Source organism: Antechinus flavipes, chromosome 6, assembly GCF_016432865.1.
Source record: "Antechinus flavipes isolate AdamAnt ecotype Samford, QLD, Australia chromosome 6, AdamAnt_v2, whole genome shotgun sequence".
Taxonomy (NCBI): domain Eukaryota; kingdom Metazoa; phylum Chordata; class Mammalia; order Dasyuromorphia; family Dasyuridae; genus Antechinus; species Antechinus flavipes.
In genome coordinates this window covers 200,605,655-200,628,051 of record NC_067403.1, presented here as the reverse complement: position 1 = coordinate 200,628,051, position 22,397 = coordinate 200,605,655, and the positions used below count along the sequence as shown (strand labels likewise).

At 34.1% G+C, this 22,397-nt stretch overlaps 1 protein-coding gene across 2 annotated transcripts in view; it reads right to left on the bottom strand.

The window, feature by feature from the left end:
* PTPRA (protein tyrosine phosphatase receptor type A) overlaps positions 1 to 22,397 on the bottom strand; it is a 203,864-nt gene that overhangs the window by 86,819 nt on the left and 94,648 nt on the right. For both annotated transcript variants that reach the window (XM_051965682.1, XM_051965683.1), the window contains exon 3: positions 1,430 to 1,556. The gene's annotated coding sequence lies outside the window, so the exon portion shown is untranslated. The remainder of the gene's footprint in view (positions 1 to 1,429; positions 1,557 to 22,397) is intronic.

Here is a 22,397-nt window from a genome sequence, read left to right as displayed (position 1 = left end):
TATAATGGTATATTTATGCATCATAAAAAAATGAAGATAAAGATTCAGAAAAAAAATGGAGAAGACTGTAATGGGCTAAAGCTCGAGTTGATGCACTGAGGTCCCAAGCACGAGAGGCTAAATAGCAATTGGACGATACTCTATTAATATATGCTTGGAGAAAGAATGGCCCTGCCCACTCTCTGCAAGTTTTGATGTGTTGTATAGGAAATGACATAGAGATGATTTTGGTAGGGAGAGAGGGAGAGGCAGAGAGGCTGCTGGTTGAGTTCGTGTCGTGACTGCTCTCACTTCCTATCACCATTCCTCCTTCACCTCCACAAAGAATAAAGATCGAGGATTTTCCCTTAATCTGAATTCCTGACTCCGGCTGATTTTAAAATACACAGTCATCACAGAAGACTTATATGAACTGATGCACAGTGAAATGAGCAGAAGGATGAGAACAATTTATATAATAACCCACAATACATAAAAGAAAACTCTGAAAGATTCCAAAGAAACTTTAAGGACTTCATAAAAATTAAAGAAAAAGAGACTAGTATCTAGCAGAGGCAAGTTCTATTCTCCCATAAGACAATTGAGGGCAGAAACTAAGGCCAATTTTTCAGCATGAAAAGAAGCTGAGAGGGTTTGAGATCTGTCAGGAATGTGTGTTAGGGAACAAGGGGGTACTAACAAAGGAGGAAGAGTCAGAGAATGAATGATAAGAGGGAATAATAAGGCAAAATAGCTGAAGTCATCAAAGATCTTTGAAGTATGCTCCCTAGCCATAACTAAAAAGTGCTTTCTTTTATTCTCTTCTAATTTGTTTATGGCATAATCTATACAAAGAGACAGGTAAGTGACACAGTAGGTACAGTGCTAGACTTGAAGTTAGGAAGACCTCAGTTCAAATCTGGCCTTAGACGCTTCTGTATGACCTGAGACAAAGCATCTTAATTTCTTTTTTTTTTTCTTTTCCTTTTTTTGGGGGAGGAGGCGGGGGGGGGGAGAGGGGGCTGAGGCAATTGGGATTAAGACCTTGCCCAAGGTCACACAACTAGGAAATGTTAAGTGTCTGAGACCACATTTGAACTCAGGTCCTCCTGACTTCAGGGCTGGTGCTCTATGCGCTGTGCCACTTAGCTGCCCTAAAGCACCTTAATTTCTATCTGTCTGTCTCAGTTTCCTTATCTGAGATCTTAAAACCTTGAGTACAAGCAGATAAACAGAAAAGAATATGACTTCCATATCTGCTAATGAGTCCAAAGATCTCTAAATAAAAATAACTAACATTTACATAGTACCTGTTATGTACTAAGTACTAAATTAAGTGCTTTACAATTATTATCTTATTTGATCTTCACACAATCCTGGGTGGAAGGTGCTATTATTATCCCATTTTACAGATGAGGAAACTGAGGCAAACAGCCATTTAATGACTTACCCAGAGTCACACAGCTAGCAATTATCTAAAGTTGGATTTAAAGTTGGGTCTTCCTGATTCCAGACCTGGTATTCTATCCACTGTACCACCTACCAAGTGACATGTAAATATACAGGTGCAAATACACCTGGAAGAGAAGCAAAAAAACAATAATTGAAAAAGAAAATATGACCTCTATATAAGCAAAACATAATGAACTTGAAAAAAGGATGCATAAAGACAATGTAAGGATTTTAGTGCTCCCAAAGGGCACAAGTCAAAAACCAAAACACCATAATGCAAATAATAATAATAATACAAGAAACATTATTGATCACAAAATAGATACTTTTAATTATATTAACTTAAAAAGTTTTTGTACAAACAAAACTAATGCAGACAAGATTAGAAGGGAAGCAATAAACTGGAAAAACATTTTTACATCCAAAGGATCTGATAAAGATCTCATTTCTAAAATATATAAGAATTGACTCAAATTTATAATAATTCAAGCCATTCTCCAACTGATAAATGCTCAAAGGACATTAACAATTTTCAGATGAAAAAATTGAAACTATATGTAGTCACATGAAAAAGTGCTCCAAATCACTACTGATCGGAGAAATGCACATTAAGACAACTCTAAGATACCACTACACCCCTGTCAGATTCGCTAAAATGACAGGAAAAGATAACAACAAATGTTGGAGGGGATGTGGGAAAATTGGGATGCTGATACATTGCTGGTGGAACTGTGAACGAATCCAACCATTCTAGAGAACAGTTTGGAACTATGCTCAAAAAGTTATCAAACTGGGCATATCCTTTGATCCAGAAATGTTACTACTGGGATTATATCCCAAAGAGATCCTAAAGGCGGGAAAGGGACCCACATGTGCAAAAATGTTTGTGGCAGCCCTCTTTGTAGTGGCAAGAAATTAGAAACTGAATGGATGCCCATCAATTGGAGAATGGCTGAATAAGTTATGGTATATGAATGCTATGGTATACTATTGTTCTATAAGAAACAACGAGCAGGATGATTTCAGAGATGCCTGGAGAAGCTTACATGATGAACTGATTCTAAGTGAAATGAGCAGCAACAACAAGATTATACGATGATCAATTCTGATGGACATGACTCTCTTCAACAATGAGATGATTTAGAGCAATTCCAATTGTTCAGTGATGAAGAGAGCCATCTACACCCACAGAGAGAAACATGGGAACAGAGTGTGGAACACAACATAGCATTCTCACTCTCTGTTGTTTGAATTTTGTTTTCTTTTTCAGTTGTTTTTTTTTCCGTCCTTCTTGATCTGATTTTTCTTGTGTAACAAGATAACTGTATAAATATGTATACATCCATTGGATTTAACATGTATTTCAACATATTTAACAAATATCGTACTACTTGCCAGCTAGGGGGGAGGGTGAGGGAAAGGAGGGGAAAATTTGGAACAAATTTTGGAACAAAAAGTTTTACAAGTGTCAATGTTGGAAAAATTACTCATGAATATGCTTTGTAAATAAACAAACAAACCGACAATAAATATTTTTTTTTAAAGAAAGAAAGAAAAACTGCCCAGAACTTCTCAATATAGAAAACAAGCACCAATCTAAAGAACCTACAGATCATGGGAGACACACTTTATACTGCAAACTCCAAAAGACAAAATTATTAATATTAACAATTCCAAAGATAAATAACAAATTCTGAAAGCAACCAAGAGAAAGATCTCCAAAGGAAAGGAACTTTGAATAATGTCAGCTTATTTTGTACCCACTAGTAACCAGAAAAATGAATGGAATATATTCAGAAGAGCAAAGAAGATCAAGGTACAATACAAGATAGTTTATATACCTTATCAACCTGAGCCTAATCATCAGTAACAAAAAAGATAGATGTTCAATAATTATAAGTATTTGAAACATTCCTAAAACAAAAACAAAAACTAAAAACTAAAAAGAAAAGGACATCCATGGAGTTAAGAACAAGACAATGAAATTACAACAGAAGGATTGTAAAGATATTTTTTTTTCCCTAAAAGTACATAAAGCTATAAGAAATGATGAGCAAGGGGTGGCTAGGTGTGTAGCGGATAGAGCATCAGCCCAGAAGTCAGGAGGACCTAAGTTCAAATCTGGCCTCAGACACTTGACACTTTCTAGCTGTGTGATCGTGGGCAAGTCACTTAACTCCAACTGTCTCAGCAAAAAAAAAAAAAAAAAAAAAAGCAGGATGCTTTCTGAAAAACATGGAAAGACTTATATAAAACAAATCACAATGTATGAATATTAGGGAATATTATTGTTCGGTAAGAAATGACCAGCAGGATGATTTCAGAAGGGCCTGGAGAGACTTACATGAACTGATGCTGAGTGAAATGAGTAGTACCAGGAGATCATTATATACTTCTACAATACTTTATGATCATCAATTCTGATGGACATGGCCATCTCCAGCAATGAGATGAACCAAATCAGCTCTAATAGAGCAATAATGAATTGAAGCAGCTATACCCAGCGAAAGAACTCTGGGAGATGACTATGAACCATTGAATTCCCAATCCCTATATTTTTGTCCACCTGCATTTTTGATTTCCTTCACAGGCTAATTGTACACTATTTCAAAGCCTGATTCTTTTTGTACAGCAAAATAACTGTTTGGACATGTATACATATATTGTATTTAATTTATACTTTAATATATTTAACATGTATTGGTCAACCTGCCATCTGGGGGAGGAGATGGAAGGAAGGAGGGAGAAAATTGGAACAAAAGATTTGGCAATTGTCAATGCTGTAAAATTACCTATGCGTATAACTTGTAAATAGAAAGCTATAATTAAAAAAATAAATAAAATAAAACAAACCACGAAAACTTACTACAGACAAACTACTGTTTTTACAGAGAAGTAGAGTTTTAAAATTTTAATTCAGAAAAAAAAAAAGAGAGACAAATGGAGGAAAATATATATCAATTCTCATAACTTTAAATGTGAATGGATTGAACTATCAGGAAAACAAAGAAAAGTGACAGATTGGATAAGAAAACAAAACTCCTGCAATCTGTTGCTTACAAAAAAATACCTAAAAAGCAAAGACAAATGCAGAACACAAATGTGAAATTGGAACAAAATTTACCATGCATCAGGTGAATCTCAAAAAACTAAAGTTGGAATAATGTTATTAGACAGTGCAAAAACAAGAATTCATAACAAAGAGATAAACAAGAAACACTGAAAGGAATCATTGGCAACAAACAAATATCAATATTAAACTTACATATTCCACATGCCTTAGCATCTAAATTCATAAAGGAAAAATTAAGCAAACTACAAGATACTGGTAATCAGCATATAATGTTCCTTTCAGTTTTGGACCAAGCTAACTAAGACAAAAAAGAAAAAATACAGAATTGAAGAAACAGCTGGAGAAACTAGAAATGAAAGTCTTCTAAATGGGACTGATAAGTAATGTAGGTATTTTTTAGCACTCCATGGCATTTTTATAAAAATTGGCCATGTCTTAGAGCACAGACATATTATAAATAACATAAAAAGGCAGGAGTAGTAAATACATATTTTACAGACCATAATGGGCAGAGTGAAATGGGCTGAACCAGAGGAAAAAATTATTTAAAAAACAAAAAACACCTGATCAATGCAATGACCAATCATGTTTCCATTGGACAGAAAGGTGGTCATGGGGTATAGAAGCAGCTAGGTGGTACAATGGATAGTCAGAAAGTCAAGAAGGCTCATTTTGTGAGTCCAAATCTATCTACAGATATTTAATAGCTGTGTACCTGAGCAAGTCACTTAACTCTGTTTGCTCAGTTTACACCTGTAAAATGAGCTGGAGAGAGAAATGGGAACTATTCCAATATCTTTGCCAAGAAAAATCCCAAATGGGATCATGAAAAGTTAGACACAATAGAAAAAGTGAACAACACAGAGGTTTAAATGGCCAAAGTAGATTTATCTTGCTTGGCAGTGTATATTTGCCACAGGGATTTTTCTTAAACCCTCTTTAAAATTTTACTGTTGAGAGAGAGAGAGAGAGAGAAATAGGTTTAAAATAGTAAAGAAAAGAAAGCAAATGAAATAATTTTTAAATGCACTAAGGAAATTCTAAATGAAGCATAAATTAAAAATAGTGAAGATGAAGCATGCCTCATACCTCTTGGAAAAGAGCTAATCAAATTGGAGGTACAGTATGAAATATACAATTTCAGACCAGATTAATATGTCTATTTGTTTTTACTTGTGAATACTTAATACAAGAGAGAGCATGTATTGGTTGGGAAAGGGAATAAGGTGAAATACTGGATAATGATAAAGATATTTATCCTATTTTTAAAGAAAAAGGAATCAACAAAACATGTTTTAAAAGATAGACAAAATTTAAAAAAAACTAAAAAGGGAACACAGAGCAATTTTATTACTACCTCATAAAATTTAACATAAACACTAAAAACAACCTGTAACCAAAATAAATTTACAATTTCATATATAATGCTCTCTTGCTTTGTCCATTGAAATATTGTTAGTTGAAGATTGTTAAGCTCATAATAAAAAAATGAAAAAAAAAAAAAAGAAATGAAAGATGACCTATTTTTAAGACTCTCCTGATTCTACTGTCCACATCTGGATGTACTTTAGCCTTTCCCATTGTCCTTAGAAGTAGGGTAAAATACAATAAAATTATCTCTCCTGTGTCTTTTTACACTAGGTTTTCACTAATGCAATATAAATTTACATTACTCCCTGTATTAAAGTCTCAATCCAATGCTTGATTGTGACAAGGATATGACCCTGTTTTAAAAGGCAACACAAGCAGAATAAGCTCTGGTGGTCCTAACTAGCTGCTAAAGTTTCAAAAATGTCCCAATAATAGACTGTCCATCTTCTGAGGACCAGTTTAATTAAGTCAAAGGAAGCTTATTATTATTAGATTGGTAATAAGATGATAAATCTTTCATCCAGAGTGAATCTCCAAGACTACATACTATAATGGTCATAGTGTACTTGTGGTCAGTGAAAGGAATATACATCCTGACAACATATATTCTTGAAACTTTAAAGTTAGCTTTGATATTTTTAGTAGTCTTATCACATTGTTGCACCACATATTGTACATAGTCCATCAAAATCTCTATATTTTTTTCACTTGAACTGCTACCTAGCTACATTTCCCCATCCTGTTAATTGTACAGGATGATTCTTCTTAACACGTGTCAGATTTACATTTATTACTCTAAAATTTTATTTGAATGGTTTTAATCCATCCTTCCAGTATGTTGAAAGACTTTAAGATTCTAATCACGTTAATTAAAATAACAGTTACTTCTCCTCCTAGCTTTGTGTAAATTCACAAATGATAAGCAAAGAAATGCCATTAATGTTTTCATCAAATTCATTGGTAAATTAAATTTAAATTATAAAAGTAAAATAATGTTATTGAATAAATAAATCATTGTCAGAAAAACAGTAATCACAATTCTCCTTAAAGCATACAACCTTGAAAACACCAAAAATCTATAGATTCCCGGAGCTAGTTCTGAAAAATAGCAGCAGAAAAAGACTTAAGGTTTGGGACAGGGTACCCTTTACCCTAGGAGTGGAGCTCAACTTTATTATAGAGTTAAAAGTTAACAAATTGGCTAGAAAAATGAGCAAAAACAACAACAAAAAGAACCTGATTATAAAAAGCTATTATGATCAGAAGACAAAGTCAGAACAGTCTCATGCAAAGTTTCAAAGAAAAAAATTAATTGGTCACTAGCACACACAAAAAGAATTCCTGGAAGAGCTCAAAAAGGATTTTTTAAAAATCATAGAAATGCAAATCAAGACAATTCTGAAGTACCACTACACACCTCAGATTAGCTAAGATGACAGGAAAAGAAAATGATGAATGTTGAAGGTGATGTGGGAAAATTGGGACACTAATACATTGTTGGTGAAATTGTGAATTGATTCAACCATTCTGGAGAGCAATTTGGAACTATGCTCAAAAAGTTATCAAACTGTGCATACCCTTTGATCCAGCAGTATTTCTACTAGACCTGTATATTAAAGAGATCATAAAGGAGGAAAAGGGACCCCCCCATGTGCAAAAATGTTTGTGGCTGCCCTTTTTGTAGTGGCAAGGAAATAAGTGGATGCTCATCAGGTAGAGAATGGCTGAATAGATTATGACATATGAATGTCATGGAATATTATTGTTCTATAAGAAATGATCAGCAGGGGACAGCTAAGTGACACAGTGGCTAGGGCACCAGCCCTGAAGTCAGGAGGACTTGAGTTCAAATCTGGTCTCAGACACTTAATACTTCCTAGCTGTGTGACCCTGGCTAAGCCACTTAATCCCAATTGCCTCAGCCAAAAACAAAGAAAAAAATAGAACCAGGAGATCACTGTACTTGGCAATAACAAGATTATGCAATAATCAATTATGATGGACATGGCTCTTTTCAACAATGAGGTAGTTCACACCAGTCCCAGCAGTCTTGTGAAGAAAAACGTCATCTGCACCCAAAGAAAGGGCTGTGGGGACTGAGTGGATCACTACACAATTTTTTCATCTTTTTTGTTGTTTGCTTGCATTTTGTTTTTTCTCATTTTTTTTCTTTTTGATCTGATTTTTCTTGTGCAGCATGATAATTGTGGAAATATGTATAGAAGAATTGCACATGTTCAACATATATTAGGATCACTTGCTGTCAAGGGGAGGGAAAAATTTGAAACACAAGGTTTTGAAAAGGTGAATATTGAAAACTATCTATGCATATGTTTTGAAACTAAAAAGCTTTAATGAAAAAGAAAGAAAAAATCAAATAAGAAAGAGGGGAGACAATTAGGAAAAGAAATGAAAGTGATATAAGAAAATTATGAAAAGAGACACAACAGCTTAAACAAAAGAAGCACAAAATATACTGAAGAAAAATAACACCTTAAAAAAAAAACAGAATTAATCGGGTGGCAAGAGTTATAAAAATTTTCTGAAGAGAACCCCTTAAAAAGTAGAATAGGCCAAATAGAAAAGCAGGCACAAAAATTCAATGAAGAAAAGAACTCATGCAAACGCGTAATTGATCAAATGGGAAAAAAAGAGATACAAATTCCTGAGGCAATTGCCCAGGGTCACAAAGCTAGGAAGTGTTAAGTGTCTGAGACCAGATTTGAACTCAAGACCTCCTGACTTCAGGGCTGGTGCCCTAGCCACTGTGCCATTTAGCTGCCCCCTGCTGATCATTTCTTATAGAACAATAATATTCCATGACATTCATATGCCATAATCTATTCAGCTATTCTCCACCTGATGAGCATCCACTCAGTTTCCTTGCCACTACAAAAAGGGCAGCAACAAACATTTTTGCACATGGGGGTCCCTTTTCCTCCTTTATGATCTCTTTAAGATACAGGTCTAGTAGAAATACTGCTGGATCAAAGGGTATGCACAGTTTGATAACTTTTTGAGCATAGTTCCAAATTGCTCTCCAGAATGGCTGAATCAACACTGAATCAATACTGAAGAAAATAATTCATTAAAAATTAGAAGTAGACAAGTGGAGGCTAATAATAAAATCAGAAGAATGAGAAAATAGAAGGAAATGTGAAATAGCTCATCCAAAAAACAAATGCCCTGAAAAATACAGAGAAGGAATTTAAGAATTATTGGGCAATCTGAAACAAATGATCAAAAAAAGGCCTAGACATCATCTTTCAGTAAATTATCTAGGAAAACTGCCTTGATTCTAGGACCACAGAGTAAAATAAAAACTGAAAAAAATCTATCAATCACTTCCTGAAAGAGATACCAAAATGAAAAATCCTAAGAATATCATAGTCAAATTCCAGAGCTCCCAAATGATGGAGAAAAATTTTTTAGCAGCCAGAAAGAAATAATTCAGATATTATGGAGCCACAATCAGGATCACACAAGATTTAGCAGCTCCCACACATTAAAAGACTGGAGGGCTTGGAATATGCTATTCCAGATGAACTGCTGGGATCACAACCAAAAACAATCTACCTACAAAAAAGTATATCATTCAGATGAAAGACCACAGCTGAATAGAAAATTTGATTTTCCATGGATGCCCATCAATTGGAGAATGTTTGGGTAAATTGTGGTATATGAATGTTATGAAATATTATTGTTCTGTAAGAAATGACCAGCAGGATGAATACAGAGAGGCTTGGAGAGATTACATGAACTGATGCTGAGTGAAATGAGCAGAACCAGGAGATCATTATATACTTCCAACAACAATACTGTATGAGGATGTATTCTGATGGAAGTAGATATCTTCGACAAAGAGAAGATCCAATTCAGTTCCAATTGATCAATGATGGATACAATCAGCTACATCTAGAGAAGGAACACTGGGAAATGAATGTGAACTATTTGCATTTTTACTTTTCTCCCCAGGTTATTTTTACCTTCTGAATCCAATTCTTCTTGTGCAACAAGAGAACTGTATAGTTCTGCACAAATATATTGTATCTAGGTTATACTATAACATATTTAACATGTATAAGACTGCTTGTCATCTAGGGGAGGGGGTAGAGGGAGGGAAGGGGAAAGTCGGAACAGAAGTGAGTGCAGGGATAATGTAAAAAATTAGCCGTGCATATGTTCTGTCAATAAAAAATTATAATTAAAAAAAAAACTGATCTTCCAAATCCATGATTCAAGAGAAGCATCAGAAAGTAGACATGAAAGAGAAATCATAAAGGAATCAATAATGTTAAAATATTTACATTCCTAAAAAGATGATACTTTTTACTCCCCAAAATTTTACCATTATTAGAAAAGTAGAAAGAGTATACACAACTAGAAAGCATGGGTATGAGATAACAATGATAATTTAAAAATATATAAAATTAAAGATTGTAAAAAGGGGATATAGTAAAAGAGAGGAAAAGAGAAAAGCAAAATGGAGAAAATTATCTCATATAAAGGAGAAACATAAGGGAAAACTTTTAAAATGAAGGGAAAGGAGGCAGTTAGATGGCACAATGGATAGAATACTGGCCCTGGAGTCAGGAGGACTAGAGTTTAAAACCAGCTTCAGACATTTCCTAGCTGTGTAACCCTGGGCAAATCACTTAATCCCAACTGCCTTGTTCCCTTACCCTCGCCCAAATAAATGTATGTAATAAAATAAAATGAAGGGGAAGCAAGGAAAAAGAGGTGGTAGTCAATGCTTAAAGCTTACTCTCAGCAGAATGGTTCAACTGACATATAAACATACAGCATCAGCTAAATACAGAAATCTATCTTAATCTACAGGGAAGTAAGAGGGAAAGGAAATAAGAGAAGGGGAAAGAAGCTGACCGAATGGAGAATGAATTGAAAGACATGTAGAATGAATTAAAGGAGTTAGTGGTCAGAAGCAACATAGAGACAAGTAAAGGTAAAGGAGAGACAAGAAAAAAGAAAGAGAAGGATAAACAGGGAAAAAATGGAATGGAGGGAAATATACATTAATAATCATAACTGTGAATGTGAATGGACTCAGCTCCCTCACAAAACAAAAGCAGATAGAAGAACAGATTAAAAACCAGAATCCAACAATATGTTGTTTACAAGAAACATACTTGAAACAGAAAGACACATGCAGAGTGAAAATAAGGGGCTGGAGCATTATCTATTATGCTTCAGCTAAAGTTTAAAAAAAGCAGGGATAGCAATTATGTTTTCAGACAAAGCAAAAGCAACAATAGATCTAATTAAATGAGTTAAGCAGTTAAACTACTTTTACTAAAAGGTACCATTCACAATGAAATAATATCAGTACTAAACATATATGTACCAAATGCATAGTATCCAAGTTCTTAAAGAAAAATTAAATGAATTAAAAGATGAAAAAGACAAACTGAGGGGCACAAGGGCACTTTTCCTTCTGGCCATAAAATAAACAATAAAGACATTAAGAAGACGAATAGAATTCTAGAAAAGTTAAATATGATAGACTTCTGGGAAAAAACCGAAAGGGAGTAGTATATCTTTTTCTCAGCTACACATGAACTTCACAAAAACTGACTGTATATTAGGGCAAAGAAATGCAGAAAAGCAGATATATTAAGTGCATCCTTTTAAGACTACAATGCAATAAAAGCACATTCAATAAATGGCCATAAAAGCATAAATGAAAAATTGGAAATTAAACAATCTAATCCTAAAGAATGAGTGGGTCAAAGATTAAATTACAGAAACAATAATTTCATCAAAGACAATGACAACCATGAGAAAATTTATAAAAATTTATGGGATGCAGCCAAAGAAGTACTTAGGGGAAATTTTATGTCTCTAAATACTTATATCAATAAAATAAAGGAGTAGATCAATGAATTGGGCATGAAAGTGAAAAAAAAAAAAACTAGAAAAATAATAAAATTAAAAGTGGGAAAACCATTAAACTAATAAATAAAAGAAGGAACTGGTTTTATTGAGAAAACCCAATAAAACAGATAAGTTAATTTGATTTAAAGAAAAAAGAAAACTGAATTACCAATATCAAAATGAAAAGGGTGAATTTGCCACTAATGATGAAATTAAAGCAATTATTAGGAGATGCTTTGCTCAGTTTTATGCCAATAAGTCTGACAATCTAAGTGAAATGGAGGAATATTTACAAAAATATAAACAGTTCAGATTAATAGAAGAGGAAATGAAATACTTAAATAACCCTATCTTAGAAAAATTGAACAACTGTAAGGAATGACTAGCAGGATGAATACAGAGAGGACTGGCGAGACTTACATGAACTGATGCTAAGTGAAATGAGCAGAACCAGGAGATCATTATATACCTCAACAATGATACTGTATGAGGATGTATTCTGATGGAAGTGGATTTCTTCAATAAAGAGAGCTAATTCAGTTTCAATTGATCAAGGATGGACAGAAGCAGCTACACCTAAAGAAACAACACTGGGAAATGAACATAAACTGCTTGCATTTTTGTTTTTCTTCCCAGGTTATTTATACCTTCTGAATCCAATTCAGCCTGTGCAACAAGAAGACTGTTCGGTTCTGCACCCATATGTTGTATCTAGGATATACTGTAACCTATTCAACATGTAAAGGACTGCTTGCCATCTGGTGGAGGTGGGAGGGAGGGGAAAAATCGGAACAGAAGTGAGTGCAAGGGATAATGCTGTAAAAAAATTACCCTGGCATGGGTTCTGTCAATAAAAAGTTATTTAAAAAAAAAAAAAAGAAAAGAAAAGAAAAATTGAACAAGCCATAATTGAGCTCTTTAGGGGAAAAAAAAATCTCTAGGACAACATGAATTCACAAATGAATTCCACTGAACAGTTAAAGAAAAATTAATTCCAACATTATATAATCTATTTGGAAAAACAGAAAAAAAAGTCCTACCAAATTCCTTTCATGACATTAATAAGGCATTGATACCTAAACTAGGAAGAGCCAAAAGAAAGAAAACTGTAGACTAGTTTCTGAATAAAATACTAGCAAGGCAATTACAACATATCACAATGACGATATACTATGAACAGTATTTATATCAGGCATTTATACCAAGAATGCAGGGTAAGTTCAATATCAGGAAAACTATCATATTAATAAAACATATCATATCAATAATAAAACCAACAGAAAATTGTGTGATTATTTCAATAAATGTAGATTTATTTATTTATTTATTTTTACAAAACACAACACTTATTCCTATTAAAAACACTATAAAGTGTATCTAAAACTACCAGCAAGCATTATCCGTAATGACGATAATTTTATACAGGCAGAGTCTGCATGGTTTAGAGATGGTGCCTCAGAAGTGTGTAGATTTCTCACTGGACATACTAAGGCAAAAGTTCATCTATCAGAGCCAAATTAGATCCATATACAAAGTCTAGGGTTGTTGGGAGTTAAACAGGAGTGGTTAGAGGGAGAAGGTATAGAAACTATAAGATGAATATAATGGGCTGATGTATATAGGTTGTATAGTTTGGAAAATTCATTGAGGGTGAGATTCTTTCATATTTAACTTTGTATCCCTAGTTGTACAGTTAATCCTCTGCTACCCTCAGCCATATCACCCCAGGAAGACATGGATTTAAATAAATCCTACTTCTGACAAGTCTGGTAATGAGACCTTATGTAAGTTACTTAACTTTACAGTATCACCAGCAACTCTAAAACTAGAAATTGTAGAAGAGCTATTTTTCTATGTTGAATAAAGGGAGTTTGCTAAACAGGGAATTTCTTAAAGTAATAAAATTATATGTCCAGTCTGATGATGGTAGTGATGATGATAATGACAACAATATTAATAATAACTAAAGACATCCAACCCAAAGTTCAGGCCTTCAGACTTCACTAAAATCATAGAGTTACCTGTCCTTCCAACAGGTACAATAAAAATATCATCACCCTGACACTGTAGGTCAGAGAAGTTTAAGTAAGAATTACATCAAATCTATGTCTCTATCACTTCCCAAGAAATGCTTTCTGAAATTAAAGTTTACATTATATATTTGGGGGAAGGGGGAGAGAAGAAATTTTGTTTAGACTCAACTTACTAAAATTAAAAGTTATATTTTTGTGACCAATTAACTTAAGTACTTTCTAACTGCCTGTTTCTCAAGATGATTTCTAGGTTTCTGTATTGCTATTTAAATGCAAACTTAAAAATCTTTGATATTTCCTGCCTAGTTGAATCTCTCTAGGAAAGTTAACTGACCTCTTCAAATCTGTTTCCTCATTCTTCTCCTAAGATGTGATTAATAGCTTCTTTGCTTGGTGAGAATCAAATGAGATAATTCATTACATGAAATCTTTTGCAAATCTAAAAACTTTATATAGTTGAAAATTATTCTTATTCCTTTCTTTTACAAGATTTTATTTCTCCTTTAGAAGTTTATTTGATCTTGATCAGGTCTTTTCTAATATACGTTAGCATTTCTAAAAATATGGACTCAGAAAGATCTCTGCCACTCACTCTTTGTGTGATTTTGCAAAAGCCATTCACTTCTCTGGGCCCATTTCCTTATCTACAAAATGAAGAGTTGGACTTGATAATTACTAAGATATCTCTTGCTTTTTAAAGTTTTCTATAATATAAAACCATGTATTAAAAGTATTTCTTTGGTTATTGTTTTTTTAAAAAGAATATTACAATCCAATCCTTGATAATTAAATGCTCAAGAAGACAGATGCAGCATTTCTGAGTGAAGATTAGTCAAGTTTTGGAACTGCTCAAAGCTTTTCCTTCAAGGAAGACACTCTGCTTCCTGATAGTCTAAAAGTCCCAAACAATAAGATTCAGACCAAGACCAGCTGAAGTCTCAGGCCAACCACGGAGGAGTACCCTGCTTGCCATGCTAATTCGGGGGTCTTAGAAATTTGTATGTAAAAGTATCTTTTACAAGGTCAAAGTCATAGTCTTAATGGGAATAAAAAAATGTTAATTTGTTTTGACACATCTAGTCAATCTGGAGAATCAGCAAGAAAATAGCTTTCTTTGTCCCTCAACCAAACAGGTACTCTTCTAATAAGAAAAAAACAAATCTTTTCAGATACAAAAGAAGCTATGCATTAGAGATTTTTTCCCCTCTCTTTGCATTTCTTTAAGAATTTTAAAAATGAAAACCCTTTAGTTAGATGTAAAGCTAAATTTTTAAATTAAAAACAAATACCACACACATGCTACTGTCAAAGCAATTTATAATAATTAATAACATAATGTTTAAATTCAAACTTCTCTTTGAAAATCAAATTCAGGATAAAAAACCAAATGGTTATAGTTCATACCTAAGAAACTCAGACCATTTGCCCAGAACTATTAATCAAGACTCCTGAGTCAGTGATTTCAAGAAAGAGTCATTCAAGCAAAAGAAATCCTACTGCGCATCTTTCTGAATATCTTGCTAGTCTTGACAATTGGTTCAAAGGAAATTATTTAAATATTCAATAAAATGGGAGGAGGGGAGTAAGGCACTGTTATTAAACTGTCTAAAGACATAAGAAAAAGTTGTTCATACCTTATAAAGATTCTTTAATAGCTACTTTAGATCTGAACTATGTTAATATTTTATTTACAAAGCAAATGTACACTAACTATATAATAATCATTTCTCTCGAAGGAATGAAGAAGTCACAAAGATACAGTTATATTTTGGATCTAGGACCATCCAGATATTATAGTGCTAGTGGTTTGATCCCATGGTGCCTTGCTCACCCCAAAAGCCTTCTTAAAAACCCTGTTAGGACATCATGCATTTGGAGTGAATAGTTTGTAAAAGCAAGGCAAACAGGGAATGAGTAACAGTATTCAAAAATTTCTGTATTTAATAGCATCCAGTAACTCACAAAGCAGATACTCTACAAGCATCTTGGTTAAAGAGTGAAAAGAAATACTGAAAGTTTCATTTGCAGACTTAACTTGGCTACATTTTTAAAGACTTGTTTAAACAGTCCTTGAATAAACTAATCTTTCCTGCAGCTCTCTCTAGTTAGCTCATTCCTCAACAGGGCTTCTCAATGCTTATTCTGAACTTCTTTCCTGTTGATCAAGGCTTCTCCAAAGGTGCAGGACAAATAAGGAGACCAAGGCTAGCAACAAAGTAAGCAGCACAGATTTTCCAGGCTCTGTGGCAAAGAAAAAAACTGAAGTTGTAATCCCTGCTTCAGGGAATACTAAAGAAATCAAGATGGCCTCTTTCCCCTCTCCAAAATTCAAGACATGACAGAAAGACCAAAGGATTTAACTAAGGAAATGAACATCAATAATTCATTTTTATTACTTAGCAACATCCTAAAACTGCCAAGACTGTTACTAGGAAAAAGTCCTCACCATCTGGACTAAAATCTGTCAGGTCCTATCACATCGGTGGCAACGCAGTCATAGGGAATTTTATAATGATAGTGTACTTCAAAGGCTTAACTAAGAACTCTCAAAGAAAAATTGTTTTTTAGAAGTAATTAAGCAACCAGTAAACTAACAACCAATACTTTGAGATATACATGGTCCCCAAAACAAGTGACAAAGTGAGCTTCTCTATTTCAAAATCTATCCTCCATAATAAAAATTAAAGATTTGCATCCACAATTTTTAGAGGATTTCTAACCAAAATTTATGGTCCTGGGACAAAACCACGATGGCAGGAAAAGACAACAGTTTGAGTGAACTCTCCTCAAAACTCCTCTGAACACATTTAAATAATGTCATAAATCAATTTCTAGAGCAATAGAATCCACAAAAGGATAGAGTGAAATAATTTTCCGGCTAAAGACAACTTAAAAGGTCAGCAGGAAAGATCTGTCACAGACAGTGAGCACAGAGTGAGAGCACAATCCAGCCCAGATAGGGCCAGCCCAACCCCAGCAAACCAGGAGCAGGCCTTGGGAGCCACTGACTCAGCAGAGGCAACAGTTGTTTCCAGAGCTCAGCCCAAGCTGGTCACAAGGAGATTACAGGGACCTCTTTGCTTGTACAGAGGCTGGACTCTTGCTTTGCCCATAGTAAGATCTGGGTCACAGGGTGGCCAAGGCAAGGAGCACTAGCACACCAGAACTTGTGGAGCAGGGATCCTTCTCACAATTCCAGTGCAGAAACGAGTGCACATAGTCATTCACAGACTAGAGCACAGTTCAGGAGAATAAGTAAATACCTCTCCTTAAATCACATCACTTTGGAAGAACTAAAAACTTACTAGGTCCCTAGAAGTATCTCTGGAAACAGCTGCATAAAATCACTGAAGTTTGGGACAGTGCATCCTCCACCCTGGAAACAAGAGCCCTACTTCAACAAAAAGTCAAGTAAAAAGCTGAAGAAATGACCAAAACACACACACACACACACACACACACACACACACACACACACACACACACACACACTCCTGACCATAGAAAGTTGCTATAGTGACAAGGAAAATCAAAACACACAGTCTGAAGAAGACAAAAGTCAAAGCTCTTATATCTAATGCCTCCAAGAAAAATATGAATGGGTCTCAGGACATGGAAGAGTTCGAAAAGGAATTTGAAAACCAAGTTAAGATAGATAGAAGAAAAATTAGGATGAGAAATGAGTAATGGAAGAAAATTGTGAAAAATGAGTCAATTTCCTTAGTAAAGGAGAAACACACAAAAAATGCTGAAAAAAAAAAAAAACCTTAAAAAATAGACGAGACTAAAGATTAAAGGAGGTATAAAAAGCCAATCGCGTGATTGCCTTAAAATGCAGAATTGGCATGACCAAACAAGAAAGAGAGAGCATTTATGAAATGCAATGAATAACATTGATTACATTAAAAACATTTTACACAAACAAAATCAATGCAGCCAAAATTAGAAGAAAAGTAAAGAATTGAGAAACAAATTTTTACAGCCAGTGTTTCTGGTAAAGAACTCATTTCTAAAATACAGAATTAAATTAAATTTATAAGAATAAAGTAATTCCCCAATTAATAACTGGTGAAAGGATATGAACAGATAATTTTCAGATGAAGAAATTAAATCTATATATATGAAAAAACTGCTCTAAATTACTACTGATTAGAGAAATGCAAATTAAAACAACTCTGAAATACCACCTCACACCTATCAGATTGGATAAGATGACAGGAAAAGAAAACGATAAATGTTGAAGGGCATGTGAGGAAAACAGGACACTAATGCATTGTTGATGGAGTCGTGAACTTATGTAACCATTCTGGAGAGCAATTTGGAACTCTGCTCAAAGAGCTATAAAACTGCACACCCTTTGATCCAGTTATTCTACAACAGGGTCTGTATTCCAAAGAGTTCATAAAAAAGGGAGAAGAACCCACATGTGCAAAAATGTTTGTAGAAACTTTTTTTTTTGTGGTAGTAAGGAATTGGATATTGAGGGGATGCCCATCAATTGGGTGATGGCGGTTGTGATATATGAATGAAATGGAATACTGTTTATTGTTCTACAAGAAATAATAAATAAGCTTATTTCAGAAAAACCTGGGAGGAATAAAAGAAAAAGAAAAATCTGGAAAGACTTACATGAATTGATGCTGAATGAAGTGAGCAAAAACAGGAGAACAGTGTATACAGCAACAGCAAGATTATGTGATGATCAATTATAATGTACTCAGCTCTTCTCAACAATACAGTAATTCAAGACAGTTCCAATAGACTTGGAATGAAAATGCTATCTTCATCCAGAGAAAAAAAGAGAGAACTATGGAGACCGAATAAAGATCAAAGCACACTATCTTCACTTTTTTGTTGTTGTTTTTTTCTTCTGCTCTGATTTTTAAAATGATTGTATATGTATTACTTATATTGGATTTTTTGCTCTTGAGGGAAGGAAAAAAAAATTTGGAACACAAAATCTTACTATTATCTTTACATGTAACTGGATAAAAATATTAAGTCTTTTTTTTTTTTAAAGGCATAATTCCCTTTTCAAGTGGAAAAAGAGGCACAGAAATTCACTAAAGAAAAAACTCCTCAAACAGTAAAATTGGTCAAATGGAAAAGGAGGTACAAAAGTTCATTGAAGAAAATAATTCCTTAAAAATTAAATTTGAGCAAATGGAAAATAATGGCTTTTTGAGAAATCAAGAAACAATTAAAAACAAAACCAAAAGAATGAAAAAATAAGAGGAAATGTGAAGTATCTCATTTGAAAAATAACTAATCTGAAAAATAGATCCAGGAGAGAGAATTTAAAAATTACTAAACTACCTGAAACCCATGATTAAAAAAAAAAAAAAGAGCCTTGGCATCATCTTTCAAGAAATGATCAATGAAAATTGCCCTGATATTCTAGAACCAGAGAATAAAATAGAAATTGAAAGAATCTATTGTTCACCTCTTGAAAGGAAAACCAAAATGAAATATAATCAAATTCCAAAACTCCAGGTCAAGGAGAAAATATAGCAAGAACCAATTCAAGTCACATGAAGCCACAGTCAGGATTAAGAAAAGATTTAGCAGCTTCTACATTAAAGGATTGGAGGATTTGTAATCAACAATATTCTGGAGAGCAAAGTCACTAGGATTACTCCCCCCCACCCCCCCCCAGAATCACATATTCAATAAAACTCAGTATAATTCTTCAGGCTATTCAATGAAATAGAGGATTTACAAGCACTCTTAACGGACCACAGCTGAACAGAAAATAATGACTTTAAAATACAAGACTCAAGAGAAGCACAAAAAAGGTAAAGAGGAAAGGGAAATTATGATGGATTTAGTAAGGTTAAATAAACTCTTTACATTCCTATATTGGGAAATTATACTTTTAACTCAGAAGAGCTTTCTCAGTTTTAACGAAATTAGGAGTATATATAGATAGAGAACACAGTTGGGAGTTGAATATGAAGGGATAATATCTTTTTAAAAAAGGGTGAGAAAGGAATGTATTGGAAGAAAGGGAAAAGGAGAGATAAAGAGACAAGAAAGAGCTTTTACAATGGAGGAAAAAAGGAGAGAAGTGAAGAATTTTGTTCTCATCAGAATTGGCTCAAACACAGAATAATATATACACTCACAAATGAGTAAAGAAATGTATCCTACCCTACAGAAAAGGAGAGGAAGGGGCTAAGAGAAGGTGGGGTATGATAGAAGGGAGGAAAAATTGTGAAAAAAAAATCTAAAGTTTCTCTGATAAAGGCCTCATTTTTCAAACAAGTAGATAACTGAGTCAGATTTATTAAAAAAAAAAAAAAGAGCCTTGGCATCATCTTTCAAGAAATGATCAATGAAAATTGCCCTGATATTCTAGAACCAGAGAATAAAATAGAAATTGAAAGAATCTATTGTTCACCTCTTGAAAGGAAAACCAAAATGAAATATAATCAAATTCCAAAACTCCAGGTCAAGGAGAAAATATAGCAAGAACCAATTCAAGTCACATGAAGCCACAGTCAGGATTAAGAAAAGATTTAGCAGCTTCTACATTAAAGGATTGGAGGATTTGTAATCAACAATATTCTGGAGAGCAAAGTCACTAGGATTACTCCCCCCCACCCCCCACCCCCAGAATCACATATTCAATAAAACTCAGTATAATTCTTCAGGCTATTCAATGAAATAGAGGATTTACAAGCACTCTTAACGGACCACAGCTGAACAGAAAATAATGACTTTAAAATACAAGACTCAAGAGAAGCACAAAAAAGGTAAAGAGGAAAGGGAAATTATGATGGATTTAGTAAGGTTAAATAAACTCTTTACATTCCTATATTGGGAAATTATACTTTTAACTCAGAAGAGCTTTCTCAGTTTTAACGAAATTAGGAGTATATATAGATAGAGAACACAGTTGGGAGTTGAATATGAAGGGATAATATCTTTTTAAAAAAGGGTGAGAAAGGAATGTATTGGAAGAAAGGGAAAAGGAGAGATAAAGAGACAAGAAAGAGCTTTTACAATGGAGGAAAAAAGGAGAGAAGTGAAGAATTTTGTTCTCATCAGAATTGGCTCAAACACAGAATAATATATACACTCACAAATGAGTAAAGAAATGTATCCTACCCTACAGAAAAGGAGAGGAAGGGGCTAAGAGAAGGTGGGGTATGATAGAAGGGAGGAAAAATTGTGAAAAAAAAATCTAAAGTTTCTCTGATAAAGGCCTCATTTTTCAAACAAGTAGATAACTGAGTCAGATTTATTAAAAAAAAAAAAAAGCCATTCCCCAATTGATAATTGATCAAAAGATATGAACAGTTTTTAGATGAAGTATTCAAACTTATCTATTGCCATATGAAAATATGTGTAAGTCACTATTGATTGGAGAAATACAAATTAAAACAATTCTGAGGTAACACCTCATAAATATTAGATCAGTAAATAAGATGGAAAAATAAAATGACAAATGGTAGAGGGGATGTGGGAAAAATTAAACACTAATGCACTGTTAGTAGAGTTGTGAAATGATTCAACTGTTCTCTAGAAAAATTTGGAATTATGCCTATGATAACAGGTTGAAGTCACTTTTCACTTAACTATGTCCTTCCCTCTTCTCTCTCTTCAGCTACCTCAAATATAAAAGAGATTCTTGGTTTCCTAGTAAGATCAGGTGTGCAACAAAAAGTTTACTGGCTTCACTATTATTTGACTTTAACAGTGTACAAGAAATTTGAACAAAAGCAAGGTGAAAACCCCCCCGCCAAAAAAATGAAAAAAATGAAAACTATTCCACATTTTTTAATTCTTCTAGTTATTAAGAGAATGAAATGTCCCCTAAAACACAAAAATAAAAACAGGAGGACTTCAATGAGAAAACAAAGAAGAATGATGTGAAAAGGGAAAGGGAAACTCTGTTCTAAGACAGGAAGCTAAATGGCACACAATAAAACAATTCTAATGGAGAGAAATGGACCAGTTGTCTAAAATGACTGATGTGAATGGACAAGGAACTCACCAACCAACTTAGATATAGATAAATAGATACACACACTTTTTTAATGAGAGGAGAAAGGTGGACTATGAACATCGAATACTGCATATACCGTGCTTCCCCGATAATAAGACCTATCCCGAAAATAAGCCCTCCCCTTACTGTGTAAGATTCCTTTAAAATAAGCCCTCCCCTGAAAATAAGCCCTATTGAGATTGCTACTGTAGTGAAGGTGATCCCCTGCGCTACACGCTATATTACGGTACCATCTGTATGCACCACCCCTCCCCCCCTCCCAGTGAAACACACACCGCGCTCCGAGCTGCATCCAATCAGAGCTGCAGCAGTGAGCGTGTCATCCTGTTCTTCCCCAGTGATATGCTTGCTGGCACCATTGAGAGCAGTGCCGGGGAGGAGAGCTGAGGCAGGACAACATAAAAACCCGGTATGTAAGCAGGAGTGAGGGGGCATGATGGAGGATAAAAGGAGCACTCAGGGAGCATTGTTGTCAATATTCATTAAAATAAGCCCTCCCCTGAAAATAAACCCTCTGGTTGTTTTTTTTTTCCTCTCCAAAAAAATAATAAGACAGTATCTTATTATTGGGGAAACATGGTATATG